The 11762-nt window shown below is 38.5% G+C and overlaps 1 protein-coding gene across 3 annotated transcripts in view; it reads right to left on the bottom strand.

Annotated features, from left to right (window-relative positions):
• Positions 1-11762, bottom strand: part of LOC111338545 (uncharacterized) — an 81590-nt gene that overhangs the window by 57387 nt on the left and 12441 nt on the right. The gene's annotated exons all lie outside the window — the stretch shown is intronic.

Raw genomic sequence — 11762 nt, 5'->3', positions numbered from 1 at the left:
AATTCTCAGCTATACAAACTACCTATAAGTTGAGAAGGGTGTAATTTCTTTGGAATTTCTGGGAATTGAATTTGAGGCAATTTAAATAACCCGAGGTCCAAATAATTCCAAGAAATTCTCAATGCTTTGAATGCGAAGGTTTTAAGACAAGGACTAATTTCAGAGGCTTAAAACTTTAGTTCAATAAAAGGACTATGCCATACAAAATGTACCAAGAGACACATACATGTATATGTTTATCATGAAATTTACTATTCAAACTAAATTTGAGTAAATCTTAACACAATGTTTTTTCATGAAGTAGCAGTCAATTATGTTAAAAGCAAATTGTTAATTAATCCAATCATTACTCATATCACAGATTTGCTTTCTAACCTTAAAGGCCTCTTCGATTCCATGATCATAAAAGTTTTTATTGAGATGCAAAATGTCTTATGTCCACAGATGTGCCAAAATCATAAAACATAATCATAAACATGGGAACGCTTCGGAATGTGCACATCCCTCTGTAGGTAAGAATTCCAAAGCACCATAGTCGCTTCCTTCTCTTGTACAAATATTTCTTCGTTATGAGACGCACTTGACTCTGTTGGCACCACTGCTAGTTCAGTGGAAACGAGAGACTTAGGAATCGAGATGTCTGTGTTGGAACGTGTTGTTGAACGCTTGTTGTGGTCAAACTTTGTTGATTTGGGTACTGGTACACTGTAATCTAGGTATCTCTTATGACTTCCTAAGGTGGTATCCATCTGCCATAACAGTGAGGGTAAAACACGTTTGTAATCACATTCAAAGTTGTGATTGGCTTGTGTTTTCTGATTTTTGCCGTGAACACAGCTCAAGTCAGGGTTTCGAGTCTTTGTTTCCTCAACAACTTTTGGCCACAAATCGTGCATTTGCTGTACGTTCGATTCTTCTTGACGATTTCTCCATAGAGTGAGTTCACATCATTATATCGTCGTCAAAACATGGATCAAAGGTTTGAGACAATATTTTTAAGGATGGAAGCGATCTCGGTGATATGTCTAGTGGCGAAGAATTGGCGTGAGACAGAAGAGTGGAAAATCTTAGCGAATAATCAAGGTAAGAAATCAGGAAACATTCTCGCGATATTCAAACACGAGATGCGTGAGGTCTTAGTTACGGTGAAAAATTACATTTACTTTTACTTTTCGCCTACGAATCCTTATTTTTTTGCCTTGAGACTAACCTGTAGATGCATATCTGCGAATGTAAAGTAATATATATTGCGATCAACCATAATTTTGAAGCGACAGAGTAAATAATTTTCAATGGAATTTTACAACGCGACGCGCTGAATGACAGACGTGATATCGAGTGACGTATTCGCGTCCGAACTGAATGTTCAATTTTTATCGACCTGTATGTTATACAAAATGTTTTATATGATTTTCAGATGTGGCTCTTCTTGTTTCAGGTCAAAAAGTCACAAAACAAACAAATTGTGCATAAAAAACGCATTATGAAAGTGTGTGAGTGGAATGACAAAAAATGACAGTCTCCGGTTTCACTTCTGAATTGTTTTACTCTTGAATTACAAGTGAAAAGCTTTTTACGTGTGTTGCGCTCTATGCATTTGAGGTTTGATTATCTCATTTGTCCTTGTTCCAAGGCAAAATTTCAGAAATAAATTAAAGAAATACCCATGATATTTCATCTCTTTGGAAGAAGCAAGGCAGGGTGAGAATGTTGAAGAAGCAGAAGTGAATGTTGAAGGGGGAAAAGAAGCAGCAGAAGATCCTGATTGGATTGCAGCCGATGTATCAGAGGTTAGTGTGAGTAAAAGCCACCAGACAAATAATCCAGATAATCCTGCCCTCAGAGGGACCGCAAAATACAAAAGGTTACAAAGTGGAGTACAGCAGGGGAGCATCCTTGAGCCCATCTTGTTCAATATTCATATTAACGACCTACCCTCCGTTCCTCAGTGCTGCGAATCCAAGACATATGTTGCTGACAGTAAACTTTACATAACTTTTCGCGTTCCACAGCGCGAAAATGTTGTGGAAGACATGAAAAAAACGTACATAGGTTAATTGACCACTCCCCATAGGGGCTTTTTAGGGCCAACACCCACCCATCCCACCCAAGGGAGGACATCTACCACAGAGTAATTTCGTGCGTGGGAAATTAACGTCTCCTACCCCTAACCCTGCAGGAGACAAGGCCTACGGTTTATTCGTCCTTATCCAAGAAGACAAGAATATCTATCAATTTCTTGATTATAGAAAGTAGCAAGTTCTCCTCACTTATTTTAAGACCATGAGTATCGGTCCGGCCCGGGCTCGAGCCCTCGACCTCCCGCACAACACAATCCAGCGCTCTAACCAATTGAGCTAACCGGGAGGCGGTTAGCTCAATTGGTTAGAGCAACAAAGACCTCATTAAGATCAGGAACTGGTGCTTTGATAATCGCCTCCTCCTTAATGCAACAAAAACTAAACTAACGTTGTTTGGTAGTCGCTGAATGATTGCCAAGATCCCAAATTTCAACCTGTCCTTGCTTGGTAAAGATCTGGTCCCTACCCGTTGTGCTAGGGACCTAGGTGTGATTTTTGATGATCAGCTTACTTTCAGTGATCATACTGTTAAGACCGTATCCTCCTGTATGTCAAGCCTGACCCAAATAAATCGCGCCAAACATGCTTTCGACAAAGACTTACTTGTAACCATAATTAAGAGTTTAGTTTTCAGTAAAATGTACTATTGTTCAAGCGTATGGTCAAACACTTCTGTTACTAATATCAACAAGTTACAGGCTATTCAGAACTTTGCTGCCCGTATAGTGACCGGATCAAGAAAATTTGACCATGTTACACCGATCGTTAAACAGCTTCATTGGATGCCAGTTAAAGATTATCTATTTTATCGTGATGCTGTGATGACATTTGAGTGCATGAACGGTATGGCACTGAGCCACCTTAAAAAAATTTCCATTTTATTCACTTCAATAGGTGTTCACAAAATATGTGTAGGACATCTCAGATTTGTTATTTTTCAACCAATTTTATGGAGATGTTGCTCGTATAACAAGGAACCTTTTAAGTTAATTTTTGACTTTTTACTTCATTTACAGCCGCTTCAAATCAGGTATAGCTTACTTTCCTTGTGTAAATACTTTGTGAGAAAAAAACATTTCAATAATCTGGGTCAACTTTTACCATTTTGGAGTACAGTTTGAAAAAACGTTGTAATTAATGCTATGTTGGTTCTTTTTTCAGCAAAATTCTCTCGATGTCTTGCCCATAAAATAAGGAATATTTTTTGTTTAAAAGCTACCTTCTAATTCCACTACATTCTAGCCTAGGCTTTTTCAAAGTCACAATTTGTTTCATAAGTTATGCAAATTTTATGTGATTTTCTTTGCATGATTTAAAATACATGCATTTTACGAAAACAATTTTTTTTTCTGTGAAGCTTATTTTGTCCTCTTTTAGATGAGATATAGTGCTACTCACTAGTGTTAATGCCTCTCGACAAAAAAATTAAAAGAAAAAAGGTCATCACTTGCCATTTTTTTATGTGAGAACTGAATTAACTAGAGACATAGCTGCGTGAACTTGGGCTTTCAATATCGCACATCTGAAGTTATCTCTAGTGACTGCCATATTGCCGTTGTTACTGTTGTCACACAATTTTGTCATTGCCAGTCATGAATAAGTCTACTTGTGTTTATTTTTGTCTGCTGGAGTGCAATGAATGTGGTTATGGTACTGGAGAACAATCAAAATAATATATTCCATAAAGGAGTAGGTTCCCACGGATGTCAAAGGTTGAAATTCAACCACTTTTCAATGACTTTAAAGGCCAAGTTTTAGAAAATTGAAGCAACACTTTTAGAAAGTTTTGCATGAGCAATTTTTAAAATTATTTCTCAGCTTTTCCATGAGAGTACTACCTTTCATCTTGAAAACTGCTAGAGAAAAAGCATTGCAAAAATCAAGCTCTAATCCTCAAATTCAAGTAGTTTCGAGGCCTTGAATTTTTATTTTTAAATTCAAGCATCTTGAAGGACTTTCAATGCTCTCATGAACCCTGAGTAGGTAATGTATTTACCTTCAACTGCAAAGAGAAGGGAATTTTTTATCTATTATTGGTATCAAGAATTAATTTGCTGTCAACCGAATCAGACAATATTCCTTCACTGTAATCACTTTTAAGATATAAACTAAATTAAGTGCCATAAATATCAACAGTTTTTGGCAAATCATCTGACGGTAAATACTTGTTTAAAGATGAATTTTTCACATAATCTTTGCCTTACTGAATAACATTAGATAGGGTGTTTGAATTCCAATAACTACATTATTTTATAACGGAGTAGCAGATTGAATAGACAGCCACAGCACAACTCACATTGAACTCTCTGGTTTCACTGGCAGACTCTAAAAAAAGGGTAATATTTTGAACTTTATCAATTTTAACCCCTTTCAACTCAAATATATCACGGTTATATATATTCTGAAAATAGTGTATTTAGCTATTCAGTGATGATACTTCAAGCAGCACACGTGTACTCTGAAGATGGCTTCTACCATAAATATCCCTTGCATGAGAATCGAATATTTTCAAGCCCACGTTGCCCTTACAATAGATAGCAACTGCAGTACATCCAATTTTCAAGACAAAATTGTTGAAATTTTCGGATATAAGTGATTGAAAGGCTCTATCTAAGGAGGCACAGAGCTGATATCCTTCTATTGTAGCCTCTTGTTGAATAGTACCAGTGCAGCTTTCACTGTACTAAAGTAAAAAGTCAGTCTCGAACACATTTAAAAGTATGGAAATTTCTGTCTCCATTAAAAATGATTGTCTGTTTAACGGAGACTAACTTGAATACAAGTAATTTCCAATATTTATCATTTACACCAGATCATTAAACGCTTTACCGAGGAATTATCCATGAAGGCAGCCATTGCTTTAAACCATGCACTCTCAACCTCGTTCCCAGGGCTTTTCCCTTTTTAAATATTTTGGCGGGCGCCCGCCAAAATATTAAAAGAAGGGAAAAGCCCTGGGAACGAGGTTGATGCACTCTAGGGTTTATTCTACGAAAGCGCTTACACTTCACGCATGCGCTGTAGTCGAACTGCGAACCTACGCAAAAAAAAAAAAAATAAATAATAGGACCGCAATGCATACATGTGGAGCTTACAAAATTGAGCTGCTGTTTGGTGTCTGGTGTCTTAATGAGTTTCTTTTAGAAGAGCTAATATGTGATGACGGTTAGATAGTTTTCAATGGTGTTCCTGTCTTTTAATAAAACAAGATAACTAGTATAGTCCTGAAATGTTCATTTTAAAGTTGAGGGTTAATGGCCAAACTTTGATATGGAGGTCTCATTTTCACAACAAAGGTTGCACATGTAACCTGAGGATTTTCGGAACTTAAAAAAATGTCAGCATCATCTCCCATAGTGGCCTCATAGATTCAGTCATGACTTTGTTTACCCAACTATGACGTAACAAAGCAGAATTGAGTTTTAAAGTTTGTTGGTTAATTGTCTTTTCCAAGGCAAGTGAGGTAAAAAACTAACCACAGGGATGTATTTCATATGAATATTTTTGGCATTTTGTGTACCAGAACACGAGGATAAAACTTTGCAGACATTTAGGAAAAGATGTAATCTACACTAGATGCCATGGGGAGCTTGATTTGGTTCGAATGTGTGACTAATTTCGGACAATACATACATGTAAAGTAACACAATCCTGAACATAGGTTTCTATTCACATTTACCATAACTATTGTATTTGCGATTGAGTGTATTTTCAATAAAGAACACAGAAAAATTCAGTTGATGTAGGTGGATATATAGTTGCAAATAGGAGACTTCAGGGAAAAAAGATAGGTGCATAAAAAGATCAGAACACAAGCAATATTTTAGTGAATCATTTGTTTAGTACTACTCTGAAGTAACATTACATTAACATTTCCAACAACTTTTAACCCAATAAGATTTACAGTTTGACCTAGAGGTTTTATTTAACAGATGTTCAATAGAGATAGAGTGTCACCATTATAGATTTCAGGAACTGTAATTAGAGACATAACTTAAATATAACAGAGTTCAATGTACAGGCAGGTGTATGATAGTGTCATGATTTAAAGTACCAGAATTTTTTAAGTTTTCTTATTATTGAAATTGTAATTTCATGCCAGTGTGTTTCCCAAATTTCAGATATGTGGAGAAATGAAATTAATAGATGTACCTGACATCATCGTGTAAATGGTCAACATAACATGCTATCAAAATTTGTCCTTCAGCTAAAATCTTGCTCAGGAATGCAATTTTGGCAGTGGTTATCAATATACATAAAAGTATATGTGCACGATCCTTCGCAGTAAAGCACTATTTAAGCAATAGTGAAAATCAGACCTGAAAAAAATTCAGGCCTGTACGGGATTCGAACCACTGACCTCTGCGATACTAGTGCAGCGCTCTACCAATTGAGCTAACAAGCCAACTGGGAGCAGGCCATCAAATTAATTTGACATAAACCCGTAGATGATAAATCAAACAACAAATATATATGAAATACATATATATGAACTGCGGTTATGAAACGTATATGTGCACGATCCTTCGCAGTAAAGCACTATTTAAGCAATAGTGAAAATCAGACCTGAAAAAAAAAAAATCAGACCATTACTCCCTGTGGTTTTCGCCGGCAAAGGATTCAGGTGTCTTGTTTCTGTATCGCTTTATTGTTTTTATTGTTTTCGTAATGGGTCTTTATTTTCGTAATGAGTCTTCGTTTTCGTAATGGGTCTTCGTTTTCGCTATTGGTCTTCGTTTTCGTAGGGGGTCTTAGGTCTTTGTTTTCGGGGTCTTCGTTTTCGTAACTATCCAACCAAACAAGTAACTGAGAAGGAGTTGTAGTCTAACCAAATAAAGGCCTAATACACATGTATTGCTACCAAGCTTAAATATCAATGCTGGTCTTAACCATTATGAAGAGAATTTAGAAGACTGCCAAGCTTATAGGTAGTCATGAAATGTTAAGGTCTGAATAATTCTGGGCATTACTTGGAAAACATAGTACTAATGACACTTCAGTTGTAACTTTAAACTACTAGGCTCCTATAGGCTATGCAATATAGGCTTTGTAAAAAATCATTTGTGAAAACCAGAACATCACATCATTTCACATTCTGTGTTTTCCAACAACTAGTTTCAATACTGGTATGTAAAATACATTTAAATAGAACATCATAAGCTTTTAACTCCACAAATAATCCTAAAGGCGTGATAAGATATCCTTTGCTTTCACGAAATTGTCATGAGTGCCAGCCGTTGACCGGTATTGTTCAATCGAGATTCCCATACTTACTTATGTCGTTCTGAAATATGCCTCCATGAATTCTCAACAGTGCAAGGAGAATGCAACTATTATACAACTTATTTCACTTTATGGCCCTTTCAGGAGGCTTCAGACACTTTCAAACACTTTCAAATGCTTTCAGACACTCAGCGGTGCAACCCACACCGATAGAACCAACCGATAATCGTTGGCTTGCGGTAGTGCAATAACTCTTTTCAATGTAGTTCAACCCGTAACGAAGATTCAAGCAGTTAAATGTTGTTTTTTAAGAGCGTAACAGCTCTTACACAAGCTGCAGTTATAACACAAGCCAGGTCTGGGTGTGTTGGTTTGTGGAAGGAGCACTAACTCGTGATACTATCTCCAGAAAAAAAATTGCCCACAACCACGCTTACAATCAGGATGGCCGACTCAGACTACCATAAAGTTCCGGTAGTAACGACCCCCCCCCTGAAATTAGCAATCCCCGGAAATTAACGTCAATTTTTTGTGGCTGCTAGTAAATCCCGAAAGTACCGACCCCCCCGAAAGTAGCGACACCCCCCGAAAGTAGCGATCTCCCGAAAGAAGTGACCACCCTCCACTCTCAAAAGTAGCTAGACCAAGTTTTTTTTAAATTGTATTCCGTATACCTTTAATTTGTCAATCAACAGTCAAAATTTTCATGTACAATACCGTAATACGTTCACGATAAGGCACTTTAATTTACAACAAGGGGAAGAGTTCACTAATGTAGCGATGTAAGAACGTAAACCGGCATAGTTTCGTATTACCAACAGGAACGTTTCTTGAAATTGATATTAAAAACTCTATGTAGTTTTCGTCGATTATCACCAAGATAAACGTCTTTGTTCCAATTGAAGAACTCGATCTCCTCTATATCAGCTGATTCACCCATGCGATAGTCTGGTAAACCATCGATACTTATTTCACTGTTCCTGCTACCGGAAATGGGTAGTGAAATTCGACATTTCACAAATGAGCGAATAACTGTGTCTTTCAGCGGGCGCGAGGTCTCTTGCCACGCCGTACCCTCCCATTTCGTGAAAAGCACACACAGATCACCAGCAGTCACTTTTCCCGTGCTCTGGATTTGCGGAAAAGTGTTCCGTGGCTACTCTGTCGACACTTCTCTTAAATTCCGCATTAAATGTAACATCGAGTGGTTGAACTTTGCTCGTTGCGCCCGGAGGTACAAGCCCCAGTGACGTCTGGCACTCTTGCATCAGAATGGTCTTTACCCTCTCTGTTGTTTCAGCTCTATGCGCATCATAGATAAGAAGTCTATCGCGTGGTTGACAAAACATGTTTGGCTTCTTCAACATATTTCTGAGCCAAAAGACCATCCTTTCCTCGTTGCACCACGCGTTCTCTTGGAACTTGACCACGACTCTTGGATCATACTGCCTCTTTTCTCTGTCTGGAATTCGTTTTCCTGTGCCCTAAAAGATCAACATGGGTTTGATGCGAGGCTCGTCATCGGCGAATATGGTCAATATGGTACACTGTCTCTTATCATGGCCTTCACCTGTCGTCCGGGTCCATACTGACTTTTCTCCTCTTTCTGCATAAGTAGCTCCCTTGGTGTTGAAGCGGTATTGCAGAGGTGTTTGATCCATATTAGCTATATCGCGTAATTCCCAGGGACCTACAATGCCTTCTCGGACACCCTCCAGCTCAGTTGCTTTAACTTTTGCCGGTCTTCTGAGAACCATTTCATTTTCTGTGTCAAATTGAACTGGCCCGATATTGTTGGAAGCCTCCATATCCTCCAACACTATTGATTCATCGTCGGTCTCAACACGACAGCCGGCAATGGCGGTATTGTTGCATTGGTTACAAATTCCAACCTTAATCATCGGCTTGTATTCTGGCTCATCTTCAGGATTCTAAATTTCGGGAGCACACAAGACATAAACGGTTGTCTCACATCGTATGCATTGATATTTTGTTGCCCTTCCACATAGGCAAACGTTCTCCACATTTTCATCGAGGAAAGACGAGAACTCCATGCCACGTAAAAACGTGATCAAATGTCCGTCATTTAAGCGGACGTCTCGGGAAAACTTTCGAAGGTTGAAAAGGTCACGTCCGCAGGTTGTGTTTGGTAGATTTCGATCCATTAATTTGTCAACACAATTTCAGCGGACGTCTCGACAAATAGATGTAATCAACAGAAGGTAACTTTCATGGGTTCAGAAGGTCACGTCCAGAGGTTGTGATTGGTCGATTTCGATCTATTCATTCCGTATATCACCACAACAATATAAAGAGATAAGACCTTCGCATCAGCACTAGGAAAGTGTACTGTTCAAGTGAAAATTGATTACCAATGGCTGCTATTTACTGCCGATTATACACAATTACTTCAAGTATCAAGGGAGATCATTGCTATCGGTCTAATCCGCGAATTGATGAAGTGTGAAACTGCATTCCCGAGCCTTCTAACGCATATTCACAATACGCCATAGTGGTGAAGATGAAAAGCACAAACGGCGGCGAACAAGATGCCACTACAGTTGGACACGTGCCTGATAGTCTAGCGGAGGTCCTGTACAAGCCATTGCTGGAAAAGGAAATCAAGATGACTTGCCGTGTATCTGGCCAAAGCAGGAGTGCGACTAAAGGTGTATGGGTTCAAGGAGGAGGCATTGAGATTCCCTGCGTTTATGAAATTGGCGTCAAGAAAAGACTTAGAAGTCTAAGTAAAGAATGAGAGACAAACTAATACAACTCGTCCCGACCACTGACAATACAATCTAGGAAGACATCCGGAACCCACCCAGGTCGCAGTTAAAAAATGAAACTGGATAGACGAATTTTGTCTCCTTTGTTTATTGCTGTTGATTTTGATTTACGGTATTTATCATTGTTGCCTTCTTTTTATGAAACACAATCTATACATGTGGAATGCAAACAAAATGTTGTTCTTTTTTGATTTTATGTTGTTCGTTTAAACCTCGGAAAAAAAAAAAAAAAACTCACGCCAGCTCTATTTGAAAACGATTTCTGTTCCCCGAAAGTAACGACCCCCGAAGGTAACGACCCCCCTAAAGTTACGATCCCAAAGGCAGCTAATTCCGAAAGTAACGGGGGTCGCTACTATCGGAACTCTACGGTGGTACTCTGTACAAAACTAGACCACGTGACAGGCGCTTGACTGTCGTAGACAAATAAGTAAATCAGATCATGCCATAATGTGGCTGCACACTTCGCGTAAGCAACAAAAATGAAGCCGAACTTATCGTCAAGCAGAGAACCGGTCAGAGAGGTCTCGCACGCTTCTCTTGAGACTGCAGTCGGGTAAGCCAGCCGATTCTCCTTACTTGCCAATGACAATTCCCAAAATACCCACGCGATCATGACCGTGATCGAAGACAAAGAAAAACTCATCTTAGAATGAACTTTTCATTGGTTAATCGCTCGTGGGTTAAGTTATTTCCTTTCTTGACAATTTTGCTTAATAAAACATCTCTAAAGATGGGTTTTACCGTTGTTTAATAGGAAAACGAGAACAGCGTGAATGTTGCAAATGAAAAGCAAGTCGTTGGTCCCGTAGAGGGGACAACAGCTGACATATCGACTGGCCAGTGCAAGGGTCGAGCGGCCATTTATAAAGCTACGATTTTGAAAGTAATTTGTGGTAAGTACAAATTGTAATATTCGGTACGTGATCAAAACTGAGAATCGAATCGGTTACTTGCTATAGTTTCGTAACCTTTCGCTTTACAATTGTTGTAAAGTTAAGCATAGCGTGACAAAGCGTGACAAACAATGCTAAAGTAAGCTTTGATTACATAATTACAACCGAAACTTTGTTATGCGTAACCCTTTGTTGTTAGAGTATTCATGAAAATATTCCTACTACGTGTCGCATAGAATATGGAAACTTGTACGTGTTTTCCGTCTAAAAACAAGAAGGAACACTTGTTCCGCAGAATCTACGAAACTGCCCTCCCATACCTGTGAAATTGCGGATACGTGGTAATTGAGTTGTTTATTCCAAGGAAAACTCCTATTATCTTCTGTATTTTGTATCACGTATGATTTAGCTACCACTATGTATATAAGAACCTTGATTCAAGCAATAAATTAGATTTAGTTGATTGTAAAGCAGTTGAGTGTCCTGCACCCCGTGTGCCGGCGAGCTCGCGTTAACCCAACGTTTGCCTAAGCATCGAAACAGCTCGACGCTAACCGACCCTGGGCCGAAATTATACCACACAATGAAATAAATCTATCAGCAAGCTAAAGGTTTCAGGATAAATTAGTCACGTTTGACAAGCTGCAAGCCCAGAAAAAAAAAAGACAAACAGCTGCTTAGTCTGCAGTTTAGGATAACTTCATTACAATTCATTGTTACAATTACAACAAGATTTTAATTAAAAAATCAATCATTCAACTGTAATTAAGCCC

This window comes from Stylophora pistillata, chromosome 2 (assembly GCF_964205215.1).
Source record: "Stylophora pistillata chromosome 2, jaStyPist1.2, whole genome shotgun sequence".
Lineage (NCBI taxonomy): Eukaryota > Metazoa > Cnidaria > Anthozoa > Scleractinia > Pocilloporidae > Stylophora > Stylophora pistillata.
The sequence above is the reverse complement of the archived record's forward strand: the minus strand, read 5'-3'. Positions and strand labels throughout refer to the sequence as shown.